The 23,150-nt window shown below is 39.0% G+C and overlaps 1 pseudogene; it reads right to left on the reverse strand.

Annotated features, from left to right (window-relative positions):
* The window catches only part of LOC128661334 (zinc finger protein 208-like), a 119,231-nt pseudogene extending 98,170 nt beyond the window's left edge, over nt 1-21,061 (reverse strand).
* Nucleotides 21,062-23,150: the final 2,089 nt, after the last annotated feature.

The following is a 23,150-nucleotide window of genomic DNA, read 5'->3' on the forward strand; positions in this document are numbered from 1 at the left end:
TAAGTTACAAAAAATAAAAAACATATTTACAGACATTAGAAAAATATTATAACAATTTTAAGCTAATTACACCTACTCTAAGCCCCCTAATAAAATAACAAAGACCCCCAAAATAAAATAATGCCCTACCCTATTCTAAATTAAAAAAGTTCAAAGCTCTTTTACCTTACCAGCCCTTAAAAGGGCTTTTTGCAGGGCATGCCCCAAAGAATTGAGTTTTTTTGCCTGTAAAAAGAAAACATACAATACCCCCCCCAACATTACAACCCACCACCCACATACCCCTAATCTAACCCAAACTCCCCTTAAATAAACCTAACACTAAGCCCATGAAGATCTCCCTACCTTGTCTTCACCACACCGGGTTCACCGATCCGTCCTGGCTCCGACGTCTTCATCCAAGCCCAAGCGGGGACTGAAGATGTCCATGATCCGGCTGAAGTCTTGATCCAAGCGGGAGCTGAAGAGGTCCATGATCCGGCTGAAGTCTTCATCCAAGCGGGAGCTGAAGAGGTCCATGATCCGGCTGAAGTCTTCTATCAAGCGGCATCTTCAATCTTCTTTCTTCCGGATCCATGTTCATCCCGCCGACGCGGAACATCCATCTTCACCGACGACTGACGGTTCCTTTAAGGGACGTCATCCAAGATGGCGTCCCTCGAATTCCGATTGGTTGATAGGATTCTATCAGCCAATCGGAATTAAGGTAGGAAAATTCTGATAGGCTGATGGAATCAGCCAATCAGATTCAAGTTCAATCCGATTGGCTGATCCAATCAGATTGAGCTCGCATTCTAATTGGCTGATTCCATCAGCCTATCAGAATTTTCCTACCTTAATTCCGATTGGCTGATAGAATCCTATCAACCAATCGGAATTCGAGGGACGCCATCTTGGATGACGTCCCTTAAAGGAACCTTCATTCTGTTTTAGGACGTCGGAAGAAGAGGATGGATCCGCGCTGGAGGTCTTCATCCGCCGCTTGGATCAAGACTTCAGCCGGAGGATGGACGTCACTCTTCAGCCCCCGCTTGGGCTTGGATGAAGACTTCGGAGGCTCTTCTGGACCGATCGGTGAACCCGGTGTGGTGAAGACAAGGTAGGGAGATCTTCAGGGGCTTAGTGTTAGGTTTATTTAAGGGGGGTTTGGGTTAGATTAGGGGTATGTGGGTGGTGGGTTCTAATGTTGGGGGGGGTATTGTATGTTTTTTTTACAGGCAAAAGTGCTGAATTCTTTGGGGCATGCCCCGCAAAGGGCCCTTTTAAGGGCTGGTAAGGTAAAAGAGCTTTTCTATTTTAATTTTAGAATAGGGTAGGGCATTTTTTTATTTTGGGGGGCTTTGTTATTTTATTAGGGGGCTTAGAGTAGGTGTAATTAGTTTAAAATTTTTATAATATTTTTCTAATGTCTGTAAATATTTTTTTTATTTTTTGTAACTTAGTTCTTTTTTATTTTTTGTACTTTAGTTAGTTTATTTAATTGTATTTATTTGTAGGTATTGTATTTAATTAATTTATTGATAGTGTAGTGTTAGGTTTAATTGTAGATAATTGTAGGTATTTTATTTAATTAATTTATTGATAGTGTAGTGTTAGGTTTAATTGTAACTTAGGTTAGGATTTATTTTACAGGTAATTTTGTAATTATTTTAACTAGGTAGCTATTAAATAGTTATTAACTATTTAATAGCTATTGTACCTGGTTAAAATAATTACAAAGTTGCCTGTAAAATAAATATTAATCCTAAAATAGCTACAATATAATTATTCGTTATATTGTAGCTATATTAGGGTTTATTTTACAGGTAAGTATTTAGCTTTAAATAGGAATAATTTATTTAATAAGAGTTAATTTATTTCGTTAGATTTAAATTATATTTAACTTAGGGGGGTGTTAGTGTTAGGGTTAGACTTAGATTTAGGGGTTAATACATTTATTAGAGTAGCGGTGAGGTCCGGTCGGCAGATTAGGAGTTAATAATTGAAGTTAGGTGTCGGCGATGTTAGGGAGGGCAGATTAGGGGTTAATACTATTTCTTATAGGGTTATTGAGGCGGGAGTGAGGCGGATTAGGGGTTAATAACTTTATTATAGTAGCGGTGAGGTGCGGTCGGCAGATTAGGGGTTAATTATTGTAGGTAGCTGGCGGCGACGTTGTGGGGGGCAGATTAGGGGTTAATAAATATAATATAGGGTCGGCGGTGTTAGGGGCAGCAGATTAGGGGTACATAAGTATAACGTAGGTGGCGGCGGTGTGCGGTCGGCAGATTAGGGGTTAAAAAAATTTAATCGAGTGGCAGCAATGTGGGGGGGCCTCGGTTTAGGGGTACATAGGTAGTTTATGGGTGTTAGTGTACTGAAGAGCACAGTAGTTAAGAGCTTTATGAACCGGCGTTAGCCCAGAAAGCTCTTAACTCCTGGTTTTTTTCTGCGGCTGGAGTTTTGTCGTTAGAGTTCTAACGCTCACTTCAGCCAAGACTCTAAATACCGGCGTTAGAAAGATCCCATTGAAAAGATAGGATACGCAATTGGCGTAGGGGGATCTGCGGTATGGAAAAGTCGCGGCTGCAAAGTGAGCGTTAGACCCTTTCCTGACTGACTCCAAATACCAGCGGGCGGTAAAAACCAGCGTTAGGAGCCTCTAACGCTGGTTTTGACGGCTACCGCAAAACTCTAAATCTAGGCGTAAGTGAGATGGGGTTGTTGCACATATAAGTTCATTCAGTTGTCACTCTTTGTTTATTTCAACACATTCATGCATTGTTTAAGGCAACACTGTAGTCAACATATGATTATGGCAACATTGTGATTAATGGTTTCCCACATAGGGGTAGAGTCTGCACCTCACGCTACCATATATATTCAGTGACAAAATTAAAATCGGTTCCCCAATTTCTTTAAACCTTGATAGTTCTGGACCATTTAAGTTGTTGCTATTAGCTAAAGAGTAGTCACTGTGCAATAGCTGTTTGTTTAAAGTTTTAGTTGGGTAATTACCAATAGAAGTTGGTGGTCACGATATAGAGTATCTGATTTTTAGGTTAAAAATTACCGCAAAATGCGAGCCATAGAGAGTTACATAGGTTTGTGGCAAACCACTATTACCAGCATCAATTAAAGTAACGTTTTAAGTTTAAATTTTTAAACTACCCACAACAAGCAACAAGTGCCGATATACTGGCACATACGCTGGCCCTAAGCCCCTCCCACCTACGCATTTGGTCATGGTTACGTGACTTCGTCAGGGTTTAGGGGCCGGCCATTAAGCTAGTGCCTCTATTTGTATCGTTTACAATCACCATGGTTACCAATCGGTTACGAACCAAAAGGATCCATTGGCATATTGTGTTATTCACAAATCATGCAGTGTCTCTGCTTCTTTTGGAATATAGCTCAAAATGATGAAACGGACAGTGAGTGACCGTATTCAATTCTGTGTTGCACGATTGTAATCTTAATCCTATCAATATCTTATTATGATATCTTTCTTTTCAAAAGCCTCAGGATTAATTTATCTTTTGTCTTCATATGCACTTACAACAAAATCCATCAGCAACTAATGGTTTTGTAAAAAATTATATCTCAGAACATATTGGAGCTTAGATACTAATTTTCCTATTCTATGATCATCCATAGTTTATTCAGACACAAGTTAAAGGGCAATATAGGGCACATATAAATGTACAGTTATAAGATTGTTTATCTAAATGGTCCACCTTACAACCTAGGGAATATAAATTGAGATTACTCCTGTTATACAAGTACAGTCGATAGCAAATACAGATATAATGTATGTATAGATATACAGTATGTATATACCTATTGATTTTATTATAAAAAACAAGAAAATGATAAATCTTCATTGAGTCCTTTGAGGCTTTTACTCTGCAGGTCATAAATCCATCTGTACTCTCTGTGCAGCAGGATCTTGCCAGGATCACCCCTCCTTTGATTACCTCGAATCTGGTCTAGTGCAAGGAATTTTATATTATACTTATCATCCATATGAACACTATTCATGTGTTCTGCAACGGGAACAGATCTCTCCCATTTAATGTCACCCATATGTTCTAGGATCCTTGTGCGTAACTCTCTAATCGTTTTTCCTACATAGATTAGGGGGCAACTACCTACAGTTCAAGAAGTATGGTATTGGGTATTTTTGTTGGGTTGTTGGATGAACGAATATTTTTGTTGGTAGCATATTTTTGCAGGCTTGACAGTTTCCACATTTAAAGGATCCCTTTGTGTTTGATAGCCAAGTTGTTACTTGTTGTTGGACATAATGGCTTCTAGTTAAAATATCCTGCATGTTTTTAGCCCTTCTATTTGTAATCCGTGGGTATTCCTGCAAAATTTCCTTAAGATCATCATCTTGGTATAGGATAGGCCAGTATTTATGAAAAATCTTACGGATCTCAGCATTTTGGTCATCAAAGGTACCAATGATCCTTACATCTTTTTGTTGTTGTTCATTGTCTGCTTTCTGTCTCATATTATTAAGTAATTATCAGCGATCATAATTTTTTGCTCTTTTATAGGCTGCTTTTAAACACCTAATAGGATAACCTTTTTCCCTAAAGCGTAGTTGTAAATCTTTTGCAGCATTTTCAAATTCCTACTCACTGCTGCAATTTCTACGTGCTCTTAGGTACTGACCTGTAGGTATCGCTTTTTTTAGACTATTTGGATGAAAGCTTTGCCAATTCAATAAACTATTGCTGGCGGTCGGTTTTCTGAAGATTTTAGTAGAGAGTTCTCCATACTCATCTTTTGTAATCAGTAGATCTAGAAAGGCAATTTCAGTTTTGCTTATTTCATGGGTATAGTGCATTCCAAATTCATTAAGGTTCAACCAGTTCATAAATTCAGTGAATTCCTCCTGGGTACCGTTCCATAGTATTAGAACATCATCTATGAAGCGAAGATATAAATCAATCTTGTGTAGAAAGGGGTTTATCTCTTCATTTAGTATGGAGATTTTTTTCAATCCACCCTAAAAACAGATTGGCGTAAGTTGGGGCACAGCATGTGCCCATTGCAGTTCCCTGCTTTTATAAATATATCTTCCTATCAAAGAGAAAATAGTTGTGTTCTAATACATATTCTAGGAGGTCCACAGTGAATTGGTCACTGATATTGGGTTTTCGGGTTTTTTGAATTTAAAAAATATTTGACCACTTTTATACCCAACTCATGTTGAATATTTGAGTATAAGCTTTCAACATCAATGCTTGCAAAGAAACTATCCGGGCTCAATGCTATATCACTTAACTGTTTTAATACATCAGTTGTATCCTGAACAAAAGAGGATAGGGTATATACAAATTCCCTTAGTTTACCTTCCACAAAAATACTTATGTTTTCAGTCAGGCACCCATTGCCTGAAACAATGGCTCTTCCTGGTGGTGGATTCTTCTGTTTGTGGATATTAGGTAAACCATAAAAGGTTGCCACTCGTGTTTTAAGATTTTATAATGCTCTAAATTCCTCTCTAGAGATTATTTCATTGTATAGGCCGTAATCTAGTAAAGATTTCAACCCCCTTAAATAATTGCCTGTTGGATCTCTCTCAAGTATTTCATAGTTAGCACTCAGATGAATAGCAATTACTGTCTGTACAATCAGAAGATGATTATTGTGGTTTTGCATGGAATATGCATGTGACATCATGATGTCATTAATGACAAATCATACATAAATGAAAGAAAAATTAAAACATATGTTCATGCTGCATGATATAGAAAGGGGGCAGTAGTGTATTGTAAAAATAATGGAATAATAATTTTTAAAGTGCCAAAGCTGTAGACTTTGTTTTTCTTCAAGAGAATGTTTTAAGAAAAATAATACATGTTCAATACATGTTATATATATTTCACATACCATCAGACTCCAAGGGAGCCACTTCCTCCTCCATCCCACATGTTACCTCAATATCTGTAAAACATAATATGTTGTGTACACATTAAAAAAAAAAAAAATTCTAACATATGCTACTGTTGCTCAAGGACACACATCAATGTTGCATTAAAGATATACTGAACCAAAGTTAGGAATTACATCATTTTGAAGGAACATACAAATGAAATTAGATTTGTAATTCTCGATGAGTAATAATTTGTCAGGGTGCCAGGAATCAGACTGAGACGAGAAGTGCAAAAATAATCACACCTTTATTAATAGCAAAAAATAATAAAATGTCCACAAGTCAAATAACAAGCCAGGAGTCAAAACAAGAGCTGGTAGTCAGACGAGCCGAGTCAGGAGCCAAAGCGAATAGTCAGACGAGCCGGAATCAGGAACAAGGAAAACAGCAGAGACAGGAACAAGCCAGGGATCAGGAACCAGGAAGGACGTCAGGCAGCCAGGTAATACACAGGAACTCTCACAAACAGGTCTCAGACAACGCAAAGGCAAAACATACTGAACAGAGGCCCTTTAACCCTTTAAGGACACAGCTTTCAGTTTGCTCAATTGTTTTATGACGGAAAACTTCCGTCATATGTCCTTAAGAGGTTAAATAATAAATGATGACATCACAATTCTGAGACTGCATCCTGTCTCACATGGATGATGCACAACAGTCTGGCCATAAAAGGAAGTGCAGGAAGTGAGCAGCATCCCCCACAATGCACCAAGTCAGGAAGAGAGGTGAGTAAAATGGCTGCCAGCAGCACATGGCAAACACAACAGGGAAAAACCCTGACAGTACCCTCCCATCAACGACCCCTCCCCCCCGGGAGGACAAAAGGCTTATTGGGGAAACAGGCATGGAAGGCACGGAGGAGGGCGGGAGCATGAACATCAGAGGAGGGAACCCAAGAACGCTCCTCCGGACCGTAGCCCCTCCAGTGAACCAAATACTGTACACGGCCCCTGGACATACGAGAGTCAATAATGCTGCTGACCTCATACTCCTCATGGTTGTCAACAAAGATAGGACGGGGACGAGGCAACACAGTGGTAAAACGATTACAAACCAATGGTTTCAAGAGAGAGACATGAAAAACATTGTAGATGCGCATAGCAGGTGGAAGGTCAAGAGCGTAGGTGACAGGATTAACCCGTCGGAGTATTTGAAAAGGACCAACATAATGGGGAGCCAATTTATTTGAAGACACACGAATGTTCAAGTTGCGGGAGGAAAGCCAAACTCTCTCACCAACCTGGTAGGAAGGTGCGGGCAGACGCCTACGATCAGCCTGGAACTTTTGGCACTGCATAGAACGATGAAGGCAATCCTGAATCTGCACCCACGTGGAACGGAGTTACCGGAGATGCTTCTCCAAAGCCGGAATACCCTGAGACATGAATGAATCGGGCAACAAGGATGGTTGAAATCCATAATTTGCCATGAACGGGGATAACTTGGAGGAAGCATTAATAGCACTATTACGAGCAAACTCTGCCCAAGGTAACAGTTCAGACCAATTATTGTGGTGATCTGAGACATAGCAACAGAGGAACTGTTCCACAGCTTGATTAGACCATTCCGCAGCCCCATTGGATTGAGGGTGATATGCTGAGGAGAAGGAAAGCTGGATCCCCATTTGAGCACAAAAGGAACGCCAAAATATGGAGACAAACTGGCTACCCCGGTCCGACACTATCTCCTTGGGTAACCCATGTAAACGGAACACCTCCCGGGCAAAAATTGAAGCAAGCTCCTGAGCGGTAGGCAGCTTCATCAAGGGAATGCAATGTGACATTTTAGAAAAACGGTCAACCACCATAAGGATAACAGTATTGCCATTGGAAACAGAGAGCTCGACAATGAAGTCCATGGAAAGATGTGTCCAAGGACGCTCACCATTAGCAATAGGTTGAAGAAGACCCACAGGAAGACGTCGAGGAGTCTTATTCTGTGCACAAACTGAGCAGGAGGCAACATACGCAGCAACATCAGAACGAAGACCTGGCCACCAGAATTGTCGAGTGACAGACCAAATCATTTGGTTCTTGCCTGGGTGACCTGCGGCTTTAGGATAGTGGTAAGTGTGCAAAAGTTTAGTTAGAAGATTCTCAGGAACAAAACACTTACCACTAGGTTTCTCAGGCGGTGCATTGGTTTGTGCAGCCAGGATCTCCTCACCCAAGGGAGAAGTCAAATTAGTATGTATGGTAGCCAAAATATGGTCAGAAGGTATAACAGGAGTAGGTACAGACTCCTCCTTGGACAGAGGCGAAAATTGTCGAGAGAGGGCATCAGCCCTAACATTCTTACTACCAGGCAGGTAGGAGACCACATAATTAAATTGAGACAAAAATAGCACCCATCTGGCCTGTCGGGGCGACAAACGTTTTGCTTCAGATAGATAAGTTAAATTCTTGTGGTCAGTAAGAATGAGCACTGGCACGCTAGTACCCTCGAGAAGATGCCTCCATTCCTTGAGTGCCAAAATTATGGCCAGTAATTCCCTGTCGCCAATTTCATAATTGCACTCTGCTGGAGACAATTTCTTAGAGAAGAAACCACACGGATGCAAGGAACCGTCAGGCGTAGGACGTTGAGACAAGAGGGCACCTACTCCAGTCTCAGACGCATCGACCTCAAGAACGAAAGGCAGGACAGGGTTAGGATGAGCCAGAACTGGAGCGGCAGCAAAGGCAGTCTTAAGACTATCAAAGGCCTCAATGGCAGTAGGTGACCAATGGAGTGGATCATTCTCTTTACGGGTCATGTCTGTGATAGGTTTGACCAAGGAAGAAAAGTTTTTAATAAACTTTCTATAGTAATTGGCGAACCCCAAAAAACGTTGAATAGACCGAAGACCAACTGGGCGAGGCCACTGCAGAACTGCAGATAATTTGTCAGGATCCATGGAGAACCCTGCAACGGAGATAACATAACCTAGGAAGGTTACTTGAGTCTGATGGAACTCACATTTCTCAAGTTTACAAAACAGGCCGTTCTCACGTAGTCTCTGAAGAACCCGTGTAACAACAGAACGATGAGCCTCAAGTGTGGGTGAGTGTATGAGGATGTCGTCTAAGTACACCACAACACACTTTTGCAACATATCTCGTAGGACATCATTAATAAATTCCTGAAAAACAGCAGGAGCATTACATAGGCCAAAGGTCATTACAAGATACTCATAATGCCCGCTCCTGGTGTTAAATGCTGTTTTCCATTCGTGACCCTCCTTAATCCTAACGAGATTGTACGCTCCTCTCAAATCAAGTTTAGAAAAGACCGTAGCTCCCTTGAGGCGGTCAAAGAGTTCCGTAATGGGCGGAATAGGGTAAGCATTCTTAATGGTAAGACGATTAAGACCCCTATAATCGATACATGGTCTTAACTCGCCAAACTTTTTCTTCACAAAGAAGAAGCCAGCCCCTGCAGGAGAGCAGGATTTGCAGATGATCCCCCGCGACAAAGCATCAGCAACATACTCCTCCATAGCACAATTTTCTGCAACAGACAGAGGGTACACCCGGCCCCGAGGAGGAATGGCTCCGGGTTGCAGGTCTATGGCACAATCGTAAGACTGGTGAGGAGGCAACGTACCGGCACACACCTTGTCAAACACGTCTCGGAACTCTCGGTACTCCTCTGGCAATTGTGATACCGAAGAAGTGCACAAGACTTTAACTGGTTTCCGAAGACAAGTGGAAATACATTGCGGGGACCACAACAAAATTTTGGACCTGCGCCAGTCGAGACTGGGATTGTGCTTTTGGAGCCAGGGATAACCCAGAACAACTGGAAAATGCGGAGAGTTTATCACCTGGAACTGGAGGGTTTCAAAATGGAGAGCCCCAACAGCCATGGACAACGGAGCAGTTTCGTGAGTAACAAGAGCGGGCTGAAGGGGCCTGCCATCAATGGCCTCAATAGCAAGCGGAACAGACCGAGGCAAAACAGGAATGGAGTGCTTTGATACAAAAGTACTGTCAATGAAATAGCCCGCAGCACCGGAGTCAACAAGAGCCTGGGTGACTATGGAGGAGTCCACCCAGGAAAGGACAACTGTGACCAAAGGTTTCTCCTTAAGAGGTTCCGGGGACAAGGATAAACCACCCAAGGTCTGCCCCCGACAGGACCTTAGGTGTGAGCGTTTCCCGGACATGTAGGACAAGACTTCAAAAGGTGGCCCTGTAACCCACAATAGAGGCAGAGCCCCTCCCTCCTCCTAAAGGCCCTCTCTGCCGCGGAGAGGCGCATGAATCCCAACTGCATCGGCTCAGCAGTACCTGGTGACTCGGGACCAGGAGGCATGGGAGGAGAGGGAGGCATGGGTGGGAACGAACACGTAGGAGACAACGGAACAGGGGGCTTCCGCAAGCGCTCCTTAAAAGAGGGCCTCTCTCTGAGTCTGCTGTCAATTAGGATCAAAAAAGACACCAATGCCTCGAGATCCTCTGGTAAATCCCTGGCAGCAACTTCATCCTTAATTGCATCAGAGAGCCCATGAAAGAAGGGGGCAACAAGGGCTTCATTGTTCCAACCTACCTCTGCGGCAAGCGTACGGAACTCAATAGCATACTGAGCAACAGATCTTGTACCTTGCTGAATGGACATGAGTCGTTTAGCAGCAGAGGAGGAGCGAGCCAGAACATCAAATACCCTTCGAAAGGAGGCCACAAATTCAGGGTAATTTGAAATCACAGGTTTATTAGTCTCCCACAAGGGATTAGCCCAGGCAAGAGCTGTGTCAGAGAGTAACGAGATGAGAAATCCCACCTTAGCTCTGTCAGAGGGAAACGCCTGAGGTAACATCTCAAAGTAAATGCCCACCTGGTTCAAAAACCCTCTACACTGAATAGGATCGCCTCCAAATCGCTGAGGTAGAGGTGCAGAACCGGACATGCTCCTGGGTAGGCATAGGTGCAGTAGCGGAAACAGGAGCAGCCATAACTTGCGGGACACTTTGATCCAAATGTGCAGTGCAAGTCAGCAGGGTTTGCAGGGCTAGTGCAAACTGATCCAAGCGGTGATCCTGTACATCCATCCTGGAAATGATGGCAGGTAAAGGTGGATTATTAGCACCATCAGGATTCATGGCCTTTGCGTAATGTTAGGGTGCCAGGAATCAGACTGAGATGAGAAGTGCAAAATAATCACACCTTTATTAATAGCAAAAAATAATAAAAAGTCCGCAAGTCAAATAACAAGCCAGGAATCAAAACCAGAGCTGGTAGTCAGACGAGCCGAGCCAGGAGCCAAAGCGAATAGTCAGACGAGCCGGAATCAGGAACAAGGAAAACAGCAGAGTCAAGAACAAGCCAGGGATCAGGAACCAGGAAGGACGTCAGGCAGCCAGGTAATACACAGGAACTCTCACAAACAGGTCTGAGACAACGCAAAGGCAAAGCATACTGAACAGAGGCCCTTTAAATAATAAGTGATGACATCACAATTCTGAGACTGCATCCTGTCTCACACAGATGATGCACACCAGTCTGGCCATAAAAGGAAGTGCAGGAATTGAGCAGCATCCCCCACAATGCACCATAGTCAGGAAGAGAGGTGAGTAAAATGGCTGCCAGCAGCACATGGCAAACACAACAGGGAAAAAACCCTGACAAGGCCAAATCTGAAGAGCCCTGAAAATAGCAAGAAGTTCTAAAATATTGATTGGTAACCTCGCCTCTTGAGGTTTCCAAACCCATTGTGCTGTCAGAGATCCCCAGACAGCTCCCCAACCTGAAAGACTTGCATCTGTTGTGATCACAGTCCAGGTAGGATGAACAAGAGAGGCCCCTTGAACTATACGATGGTGGTCTAACCAACAAGTCAGAGAGAGTTGAATGTTGGGATTTAAGAATATCAATTGTGATATCCGTGTATAATCCTTGCACCATTGATTAAGCATATAAAGCTGCACCGGTCTTATGTGAAAACGAGCAAAGGGGATCGCGTCCGATGCTGCAGTCATGAGACGTAAAACCTCCATGCACATAGCCACTGAAGGGAAATGTTCGAGACTGAAGGTTTCGACAAGCTGAAACAAAAGTCATGGATACTGAATCTATCTGGAAACCTAAAAAGGTGACCCTTGTCTGAGGAATCAAGGCACTCTTTGGTAAATTGATCCTCCAACCATGTCTTTGAAGAAACAACACTAGATGATTTGTGTGAGATTCGGCAGAATGTAAAGACTAGTACCAAGATATTGTCCAAATAAGGAAACACCGCAATACCCTGTTCTCTGATTAAAGAAAGAAGGGCACTGAGACCTTTTGAAAAGATCCTTGGAGCTGTCGCTAGGCCAGATGGAAGAATGAAAAATTGGTAATGCTTGTCTAGAAAAGAGAATCTCAGAAACCGATAGTGGTCTGGATGAATCGTAATATGAAGATATGCATCCTGTAAGTCTATAATGGACATATAATGACCTTGCTGAACAAAAGGTAGAATAGTCCTTATAGTCGCCATCTTGAAAGTTGGGATTCTTACAAAATTATTCAAAATTTTCAGATCCAGAACTGGCCTGAATGAATTTTCTTTCTTTGGGACAATGAATAGATTTGAATAAAACCCCAGACCCTGTTCCTGAAACGGAACTGGTATGATTACCCCTGAAAGCTCTAGATCTGAAACACACTTCAGAAAAGCCTGAGCCTTCACTGGATTTGCTGGAACGTGAGAGAGAGAAAATCTTCTAATAGGAGGTATTACTCTGAATCCTATTAGATACCCTTGAGATACAATACTCTGAATACAGTGATTTTGGACAGAATCTGCCCAAATGTCTTGGAATAATTTCAATCTGCCCCCCATCAGCTGAGCATGCAACCTTGGGGGCTGGCTTTGAATTTTTAAAAGGCTTGGGGTTATACCAACTTGAAGAAAGTTTCCAATTGGAACCAGAGTCTTTGGGGGAAGGATAGGATTTCTGTTCCTTATTCTGTCAAAAAGAATCAAAATGATTAGAAGCTTTAGATTTACCCTTAGATCTTTTATCCTGAGGTAATAGTGATAGCTGAAATAATTGAATCCAACTGAGAACCAAATAAATTGTTACATTGGAAAGAAAGAGATAGTAATCTAGACTTAGATACCATGTCAGCATTCCAAGATTTGAGCCACAAAGCTCTTCTAGCTAAAATAACTAAAGACATAGATTTAACATCAATTTTGATGATATAAAAAATAGCATCACAGATAAAATGATTAGCATGTTGAAGCAAGCGAACAATGCTAGACAAATCCGGATCTGTTTCCTGTTGCACTAGGCTATCCAACCAGAAAGTTGATGCAGCCGCAACATCAGACATAGAAATAGCAGGCCTGAGAATATAGCCAAAAAATAAATAAGCTTTCCATAGAAAAGATTCAAGTTTCCTATCTAAAGGATCCTTAAAAGAAATACTATCTTCTATAGGAATAGCCTACGTTTAGCAAGAATAGAAATAGCCCCATCAACTTTGGGGACTTTTTCCCAAAACTGTAATCTAGCTGCTGGCAAAAGGATACAACCTTTTAAACCTAGAAGAAGGAATGAAATGAGTACCAGGCTTAATCTATTTCTTAGCAATCATATCAGATATAGCATCAGGAACTGGAAAAACCTCAGGAGTAACCACAGGAGGTTTATAAACAGAATTTAAATGTTTACTAGTTTTAATATCAAGAGGACTAGACTCCTCAATATCCAAAGTAACCAACACTTCTTTTAACAAGGAACGAATATACTCAATCTTGAAGAGATAAGTAGATTTGTCAGTGTCAATGTCTGAGAAGATCTTCTGAATCAGAGAGATCCTCATTAGAGGAGGATATTTCCGTATGTTTTCGGTCATTAAAAAATGTCATCAACTTTATGAGAAGTTTTTAAAGACCATTAACGTTTATTAGAGGGCGGAAAAGCAGACAAAGCCTTCTGTATTGCATCATTAATAAAAAATTTCATATCCACAGGGATATCATGTACATTAGATGTTGAAGGAACAGCAGATACTGTACTACTACTTGTCAGTATATGGCCAGGTTATAATACAATATATTTAATAATTATTCTTTAAAATAAACCCCCAATAAAAATGCATATACCAAGACAATAAAATTAATGTAAATTCCTAAATTATTTTTTAATAGTTAAAATTTATAGACACATTGAATTATATTTGTAGAAAGCCAGACCTGAATCAAACTATACACGTTTAACTATTATAATATGTTATGCAAAAATCATAGAATTTACCTTTAGAACTAGCCTTATTCACAATTGAGTTTCATTAAAAATATCACAATAAGAGACCAAGATATAAGCATTAATAAGCAGAATTATACTTTAAAAATGCTTAATTAAACAATAGAACAATATACACTCTAATTACAACACCAGGAGTTATATAGTTTCTTAATGTAAACAGTCAGTTTAAATGCCAATTTATCTATGTTGAAATAAATTCTTAGTTTACCTACAGTTAAGACAAATTCTAAATATATTTATATATTTGCAAAGATAAATTACTTAGCATACAAAAGACAAGCTTAACACTGTACAGGACTATAAAACACAAGGTTAAAATACAATTTATTCTTTTAGACCTGCTATTTGATTATAATTCCTAAATACCTTTGATTTGAATATTACTTATATTTAGCAACCTCTTATACTTTACCAAAAATAACCAAATCGATATTCAGCTTCCAATTTCGATATTCAGCTTCAGGTCCAATTTCACCTCAGAATACAAAAGGAGTATTTTGCATGTGGAGAAGAAAGGGTAGTTATTTTGCTTATAATAACTGTTTTCAACGCAGCCAATTTCAGTTACCAGTTAGCAGACAGCTCTTACTATCCTATGCTTGGGGTTTTATCATGTGATATAACCCCACCCCTTTTTGTTCTGTACCATCATTGGTGAATTGGATAGGCCCTTTGGATCTGAGCATGGATTGGCCCTGGGAAATTTCATTTTTAACAGGCAAAGGCCTTTAGGTTGTAATACTGGATTTTGGACATCGGGGCAGCAGACAGAGACAAACGTTTTCATTTTAATTGTTTCTATACAGTAAAAACATTTCTTTAAAAATGTTCATTTAAAATGCCATAATTTCTTTATATTAATAAGTTACATGTTCAAATACACATGGGTCACACTATCATTTTTCCTGATCATTTTAAAGGACAGGGGGTGTACTGGCGCTCAAAGCCTAGGGAATAGTGCGTTTGTTAGATCTAGTGTTTGTATATACACTGTATTGTATAGATTTACTTGTATATTAAAGATGTATTGTTATTTATGTCCTACTTTGACTGATATATTTATATATTATTCCTCTCTCTTGCATCAGATAATACATCTTTTACTTAGAAACTGATAATTAACAGACTGGCCATAAACACATTGCCAATACTATCGTAACCTGCTTTACAATGAGCTAGTCCCTAGTAATTGGGAAATTTTGAGTTTAAAGCCAGAGTGCTTGGACATTGTATTACCATATGAACATTAAGGGTTAAACTGTTTTCTTTTAAATATTAATTTATTTGCCATATTTCTTATACTTTACTCTGAAAATTTGGTAACCAATTCCTAAGAGACTAGATCTAACAAACGCACTATTCCCTAGGCTTTGAGCGCCAGTACACCCCCCTGTCCTTTTTTCCAACTTGTGTATTTGGGTCCGTGTATGAGGGACCCTGCTGTACTAGGCTATTAGGGATTCCTTAGCACCACTACTATTTTCTTCCTCGAATCCTGATCATTTTAAAACCACATGTGAATGTATTTCGCTTATAATGTATAAAATGCGTTTAAACCATATTTTCTATGAAACAATTTAAGGATTATAATATCTTCATCCTGGATTCAATTTCCTTCTACATCCATCCACTCAACATCACATACATGCTTTGAGATCAGCAAATATATGTGGTTTTCACACATTTATATCTACATTGGATTATTATCCCATACAGATTAATATTTCATATCTGTATGTTTCTTTTTAAGTGTATATAACACATAGGATATTATTTAAAATACCAATTATCTGTGTACTTACTAGGTGCCTGAAATGAAAGAAATAATGTTGTTAAAAATGTTCATTTGAGTATTTCCCTATATTCATATAAAATACAGTGGATTAAACATTGTTATATGGTATTTAAATTATGCAGGCTGTATTTGAACAATGGTTTTGAGAGTTAAATGCAAGACATGTGCTTTTGCTTAGCAAATCTTCCCCCAGATGTATGTCTGAGCTTCGTATATTCAAACCTCAGCAGTTATAATTAGTCTTTGCATCTCATTAGGCTTCAAACGAAAAGTTCCAGAGACTATGTCTCTGCCATTTCAGGGAGTCCTGTAATCCAGGCAATGAAACAGATGTTTCCCCTCTGAAACAATTTAAAGGTTATCTTAATTAGGATATAGGATAAGCGTATCTTATGTCTGATCTAAGACCTGGAATATACAGCTATATAGATTGACCATCTCTTATTGAAGTTTTTGCCTTTCTTTGAAGTTACTGTCTGAAATGAATTAGACCAATTGGCTTTTTTAAGATTACTTTAAAAAACAATTTCTTTTGATGATTGGGACACAGGCCTGTGCTGTATCCTGTGTATTCAAAAGAAGTGGGTGCTAAATTACACACAGTGACATTTGGAGTTTTACAAATAAAATGAATTATTTGGTGTATATAACCATCTATATATATTAAATAATAATATGTATATACTGTATATATATTATTTAATAACATTCACATATCTTCTGACATACTGATGGAGACATTCTCTGCATGCAAAAGCTTATCATGACAACTGTTACATACTACAGCTGGAGATATAATCTCTGATAACTTACAACAGATACACTTAGCTTTGGTAGAACTGTGATCATGCAGCAGGGTTCCAACAGTTGTTTCTGAGACAGGATCAGATTGACAAATCTTGCAAAATGTAAAAGAAATAACAACATTAAAGCAAAATTATTAATTTCCTTATATGGCAGTTTAAGGAATGGGAAAAAATGCAAACAGCATAGCCCTCTGAGCATATAAAAGACAAGAGGCATTGAGGAAGTGGGGTTTAAATAAGCTAAAATTTTTGGCGCCAAGTATGACGCACGACGCATTGATTTTGTTTTATGTACTGTTAAAGGGACAGTAAATTAAAGACAAAATTAAACTTAAATGGATTGGATAGAACATGGCATTTCAAACAACTTTCCAATTGTCTTATATTATCCATTGTGCTTAGATCACTCAGTATCCTTTGTTAAAGAGTAATCCTAGGTGAACTCAGTAGCCTGCACGTATCTTCAGACAGCAGAGATTGAAAGAACATTTATAGCATTGTTATACAAAGTTACAAACACTGTTGCACAGAGTGCTAAATACACGTGCACGCCCTAAACTCATATAATATCAGCTGTGAAAGGTATATCTCCCAGCGCTTGGTGTAAGTAGATTCCTGTTAGCTCCTAAAGACTAAGGGCCCCTAGCTTGCCCTAAAATTAAGCATCAGAAAGTATATCAAGCTTGAGGAGCGCCTAATGGGTGGTAAGGCAAAGGAAATAGTAACTATTTAATACATATCTATTTTAATAATAACAAATATATACACAAATAGTAATGGATCCATGCTATGTACAAAAATATAAAATAGGGTTAAAATACAAAATTGTATTTATGATATACAAGGCTTGGTTAAAATGCAAATGTAAAACAGGATATTATCAATCAATGGTCTAAGAGAGTTCCGTAGAGATCTGTATGAATCTCAAATGAGAAATGGTGGTCAAGATAATGACATGGGATAAATCCGAATAGGTGGGTATGCAAAAATAAATATTGTGATAGTGTCCTACAATACACCTTGAGGGTGAAAAAGTGAAAAAATATATATGTATATATATAAAAAATATAAAAAAATATATAAAAATATAAAATATAAAAATGAAAATGAAATGATATAAAATATAAAAATGATATGTAGAAAAATACATAAAAAGTAAAAATGGAATGGTGAAAAAAAACTTGAAAAAAGAAAGAAATGATTGAACTGATGTGATCGTAATCCAATTATACACCCTGGGTTAAGTGGTAATCCTGAATGATGTGAAAGTGTCTTAGTTGTATCCTCAGTGATATGAACTTTAAATAGTGAAAAAAAGGTTTTGGGGAAGATCCGGAGTTATCCAAGAGATCCCTTAGTACATAAATTCTTAGTTCCTGTGAATAAAAAACAACAACAACAACATAGCGTAATACTGCTGTAAACAAATGTGAATAATTAAAATGAAGCTCACTATAAGTTATCAATGCGTTTTGGCCCTATTTTAGGCCTTTATCAAAACTATCTCTACATATCATTTTTATTTTTATATTTTATATCATTTCATTTTCATTTTTATATATATTTATATATATATATACACACACACACACACACATAAACACATATAGATTTTTTCACTTTTTCGTACTTTTTCACCCTCAAGGTGTATTGTAGACACTATCACGATATTTATTTTTGCATACCCACCTATTCGGATTTATCCCATGTCATTATCTTGACCACCATTTCTCATTTGAGATTCATACAGATCTCTACGGAACTCTCTAAGACCACTGATTGATAATATCCTGTTTTACATTTGCTTTTTAACCAAGCCTTGTATATCATATATACAATTTTGTATTTTAACCATATTTTATAATTTTGTGCATAGCATGGATCCATGACTATTTGTATATATATATTTGTTATTATTAAAATAGATATGTTTTAAATAGTTACTATTTCCTTTGCCTTACCACTCATTAGGCACTTCTCAAGCTTGATATAATATAATATAAGCCTCCTAGGTTTACTCTATAACAAAGGATACCAAAAGAACAAAGCAAATTAGATCATAGAAGTAAATTGTAAAGTTGGGTAAAATTGCTGCTCTATCTGAATTATCAGCGCTTAACTTTCACTGTCAGTTTTGGCTTCTGTCTTTGATGATGTTTTTCTAATTATTCTGTGATATTGTGTTTTTAATTATACAAAAAACACAAAATACTGGTCTGGATTACAATCACTTTTTATTTGCATGAAAAAACATTGTATATCATTATATAGTAAAAAGCAGCATTACATGATATATGCACACAATGGTATAAATATACCTAACACTTGTGCTCTTGATACAAAGGGATTTATCAGACATATAATGTTCCATTTAGTTATAGTAGCCATTTAAATGTAAACATTTCCCTCAGTAATTCCTCTGGTATATAACATGTGCAATGCTAAGCATCTATTGCTATAAGAAAAGGTTTATCCACATGATGTGCACATTAAATATATCTCCCAGATGTCAATCATTTGAGACTGAAGTTCTTGTTTATATAATTCTCTAACACTCTATTCATATAAAGACTCCTTTATTCTGTAAATGTAATTATGTTATCCCCTATGTAAAACAAACGTACAACTCCTAACACCGGCATATTAATAAACAACACTGGGGGTGCTTTGGTGGTGAATTGTTGTGTAAACTGGTCAGTATGAGGACATATTTGTATATTCCTCTGTGGTGTTTGGATTATATCACATTGATATGAGAGAAACTGAGGTGCACATATATAGAGGAACAAAAGGTAGCAGAAGAGCACTTCCAATCTGAGGCTTTTATAACTGGGATTTAAAAAGTATTATTTACAATATCATCATTTTTTATGCTTCTATTTAGAAAGTTTGTCCTCTTTAGGATAATTGTAAAAAGGTTTGTACATTGTGTATATATAAAGTTTATTTTGTGTGTAAATATTTGGTGTTTTGTTATACCTGACTTTAATAAAAACATTTTTTCCACTTTCTAAACATGTGAAAGGTTTCTTCCCTTGTGAATCCTTTCATGAGTTTTCAGACTACTCATGTGTGTAAAACTTTTTCCACACTCTGTACATTTGAAAGGCTTTTCCCCTGTGTGAATCCTTTCATGAGTTTTCAGACTACTCATGTGTGTAAAACTTTTTCCACACTCTGTACATGTGAAAGGCTTTTCTCCTGTGTGAATCCTTTCATGAGTTTTCAGAAATATCATATGTATAAAACTTTTTCAACACGCTGTACATGTGAACAACTTTTCTCCTGTGTGAATCATTTCATGAGTTTTCAGATGAATCTTTTGTGTAAAACTTTTTCCACACTCTGTACATGTGAAAGGCTTTTCTCCTGTGTGAATCATTTTATGTTTTCTCAGATAACTATTATTTGTAAAAGATTTCCCACACTCTGTACATGTGAAAGGCTTTTCTCCTGTGTGAATCCTTTCATAAGTTTTCAGATAATTATTTTGTGTAAAACTTTTTCCACAGTCTGTACATGTGAAAGGCTTTTCTCCTGTGTGAATCATTTTATGTTTTCTCAGATAACTATTATTTGTAAAAGATTTCCCACACTCTGTACATGTGAAAGGCTTTTCCCCTGTGTGAATCCTTTCATGAGTTTTCAGACAACGCTTTTCTGTAAAACTTTTTCCACACTCTGTACATGTGAAAGGCTTTTCCCCTGTGTGAATCCTTTCATGTTTTTTCAAATTACTCTTTCGTGAAAAGCTTTTTCCACACTCTGTACATGTGAAAGGCTTTTCCCCTGTGTGAATCCTTTCATGAGTTTTCAGACAACGCTTTTCTGTAAAACTTTTTCCACACTCTGTACATGTGAAAGGCTTTTCCCCTGTGTGAATCCTTTCATGTTTTTTCAGAGTACTCTCTTCTATAAAACTTTTTCCACACTCTGTACATGTGAAAGGCTTTTCTCCAGCGTGAATCTTTCCATGAGTTTTCAGACAATCCATTCGTGTAAAACTTTTTCCACACTCTGTACATGTGAAAGGCTTTTCTCCTGTGTGAATAATTTCATGATATTTCAGATGACTTGTTTGTCTAAAACTTTTTCCACACTCAGTACATGTGAAAGGCTTTTCTCCTGTGTGACTCCTTTCATGAGTTTTCAGACGACTCTTTTGTGTAAAACTTTTTCCACACTCTGTACATGTGAAAGGCTTTTCTCCTGTGTGAATCATTTCATGAATTTTCAGACGACTCTTTTGTGTAAAACTTTTTCCACACTCTGTACATGTGAAAAACAGAATTTATGTTTACCTGATAAATTACTTTCTCCAACGGTGTGTCCGGTCCACGGCGTCATCCTTACTTGTGGGATATTCTCTTCCCCAACAGGAAATGGCAAAGAGCCCAGCAAAGCTGGTCACATGATCCCTCCTAGGCTCCGCCTACCCCAGTCATTCTACCGACGTTAAGGAGGAATATTTGCATAGGAGAAACCATATGATACCGTGGTGACTGTAGTTAAAGAAAATAAATCATCAGACCTGATTAAAAAACCAGGGCGGGCCGTGGACCGGACACACCGTTGGAGAAAGTAATTTATCAGGTAAACATAAATTCTGTTTTCTCCAACATAGGTGTGTCCGGTCCACGGCGTCATCCTTACTTGTGGGAACCAATACCAAAGCTTTAGGACACGGATGAAGGGAGGGAGCAAATCAGGTCACCTAAATGGAAGGCACCACGGCTTGCAAAACCTTTCTCCCAAAAATAGCCTCAGAAGAAGCAAAAGTATCAAACTTGTAAAATTTGGTAAAAGTGTGCAGTGAAGACCAAGTCGCTGCCCTACATATCTGATCAACAGAAGCCTCGTTCTTGAAGGCCCATGTGGAAGCCACAGCCCTAGTGGAATGAGCTGTGATTCTTTCAGGAGGCTGCCGTCCGGCAGTCTCGTAAGCCAATCTGATGATGCTTTTAATCCAAAAAGAGAGAGAGGTAGAAGTTGCTTTTTGACCTCTCCTTTTACCAGAATAAACAACAAACAAGGAAGATGTTTGTCTAAAATCCTTTGTAGCATCTAAATAGAATTTTAGAGCGCGAACAACATCCAAATTGTGCAACAAACGTTCCTTCTTCGAAACTGGTTTCGGACACAAAGAAGGTACGACTATCTCCTGGTTAATGTTTTTGTTAGAAACAACTTTTGGAAGAAAACCAGGTTTAGTACGTAAAACCACCTTATCTGCATGGAACACCAGATAAGGAGGAGAACACTGCAGAGCAGATAATTCTGAAACTCTTCTAGCAGAAGAAATTGCAACCAAAAACAAAACTTTCCAAGATAATAACTTAATATCAACGGAATGTAAGGGTTCAAACGGAACCCCCTGAAGAACTGAAAGAACCAAGTTGAGACTCCAAGGAGGAGTCAAAGGTTTGTAAACAGGCTTGATTCTAACCAGAGCCTGAACAAAGGCTTGAACATCTGGCACAGCTGCCAGTTTTTTGTGAAGTAACACAGACAAGGCAGAAATCTGTCCCTTCAAGGAACTTGCAGATAATCCTTTCTCCAATCCTTCTTGAAGAAAGGATAGAATCTTAGGAATCTTTACCTTGTCCCAAGGGAATCCTTTAGATTCACACCAACAGATATATTTTTTCCATATTTTGTGGTAAATTTTTCTAGTTACAGGCTTTCTGGCCTGAACAAGAGTATCAATAACAGAATCTGAGAACCCTCGTTTTGATAAGATCAAGCGTTCAATCTCCAAGCAGTCAGCTGGAGTGAGACCAGATTCGGATGTTCGAACGGACCTTGAACAAGAAGGTCTCGTCTTAAAGGTAGCTTCCATGGTGGAGCCGATGACATATTCACCAGATCTGCATACCAAGTCCTGCGTGGCCACGCAGGAGCTATCAAGATCACCGACGCCCTCTCCTGATTGATCCTGGCTACCAGCCTGGGGATGAGAGGAAACGGCGGGAATACATAAGCTAGTTTGAAGGTCCAAGGTGCTACTAGTGCATCTACTAGAGTCGCCTTGGGATCCCTGGATCTGGACCCGTAGCAAGGAACCTTGAAGTTCTGACGAGAGGCCATCAGATCCATGTCTGGAATGCCCCACAGTTGAGTAATTTGGGCAAAGATTTCCGGATGGAGTTCCCACTCCCCCGGATGTAAAGTCTGACGACTCAGAAAATCCGCTTCCCAATTTTCCACTCCTGGGATGTGGATTGCAGACAGGTGGCAGGAGTGAGTCTCCGCCCATTGAATGATTTTGGTCACTTCTTCCATCGCCAGGGAACTCCTTGTTCCCCCCTGATGGTTGATGTACGCAACAGTCGTCATGTTGTCTGATTGAAACCGTATGAACTTGGCCTTTGCTAGCTGAGGCCAAGC

This window comes from Bombina bombina, chromosome 5, assembly GCF_027579735.1.
Source record: "Bombina bombina isolate aBomBom1 chromosome 5, aBomBom1.pri, whole genome shotgun sequence".
In the NCBI taxonomy this organism is placed as follows: domain Eukaryota; kingdom Metazoa; phylum Chordata; class Amphibia; order Anura; family Bombinatoridae; genus Bombina; species Bombina bombina.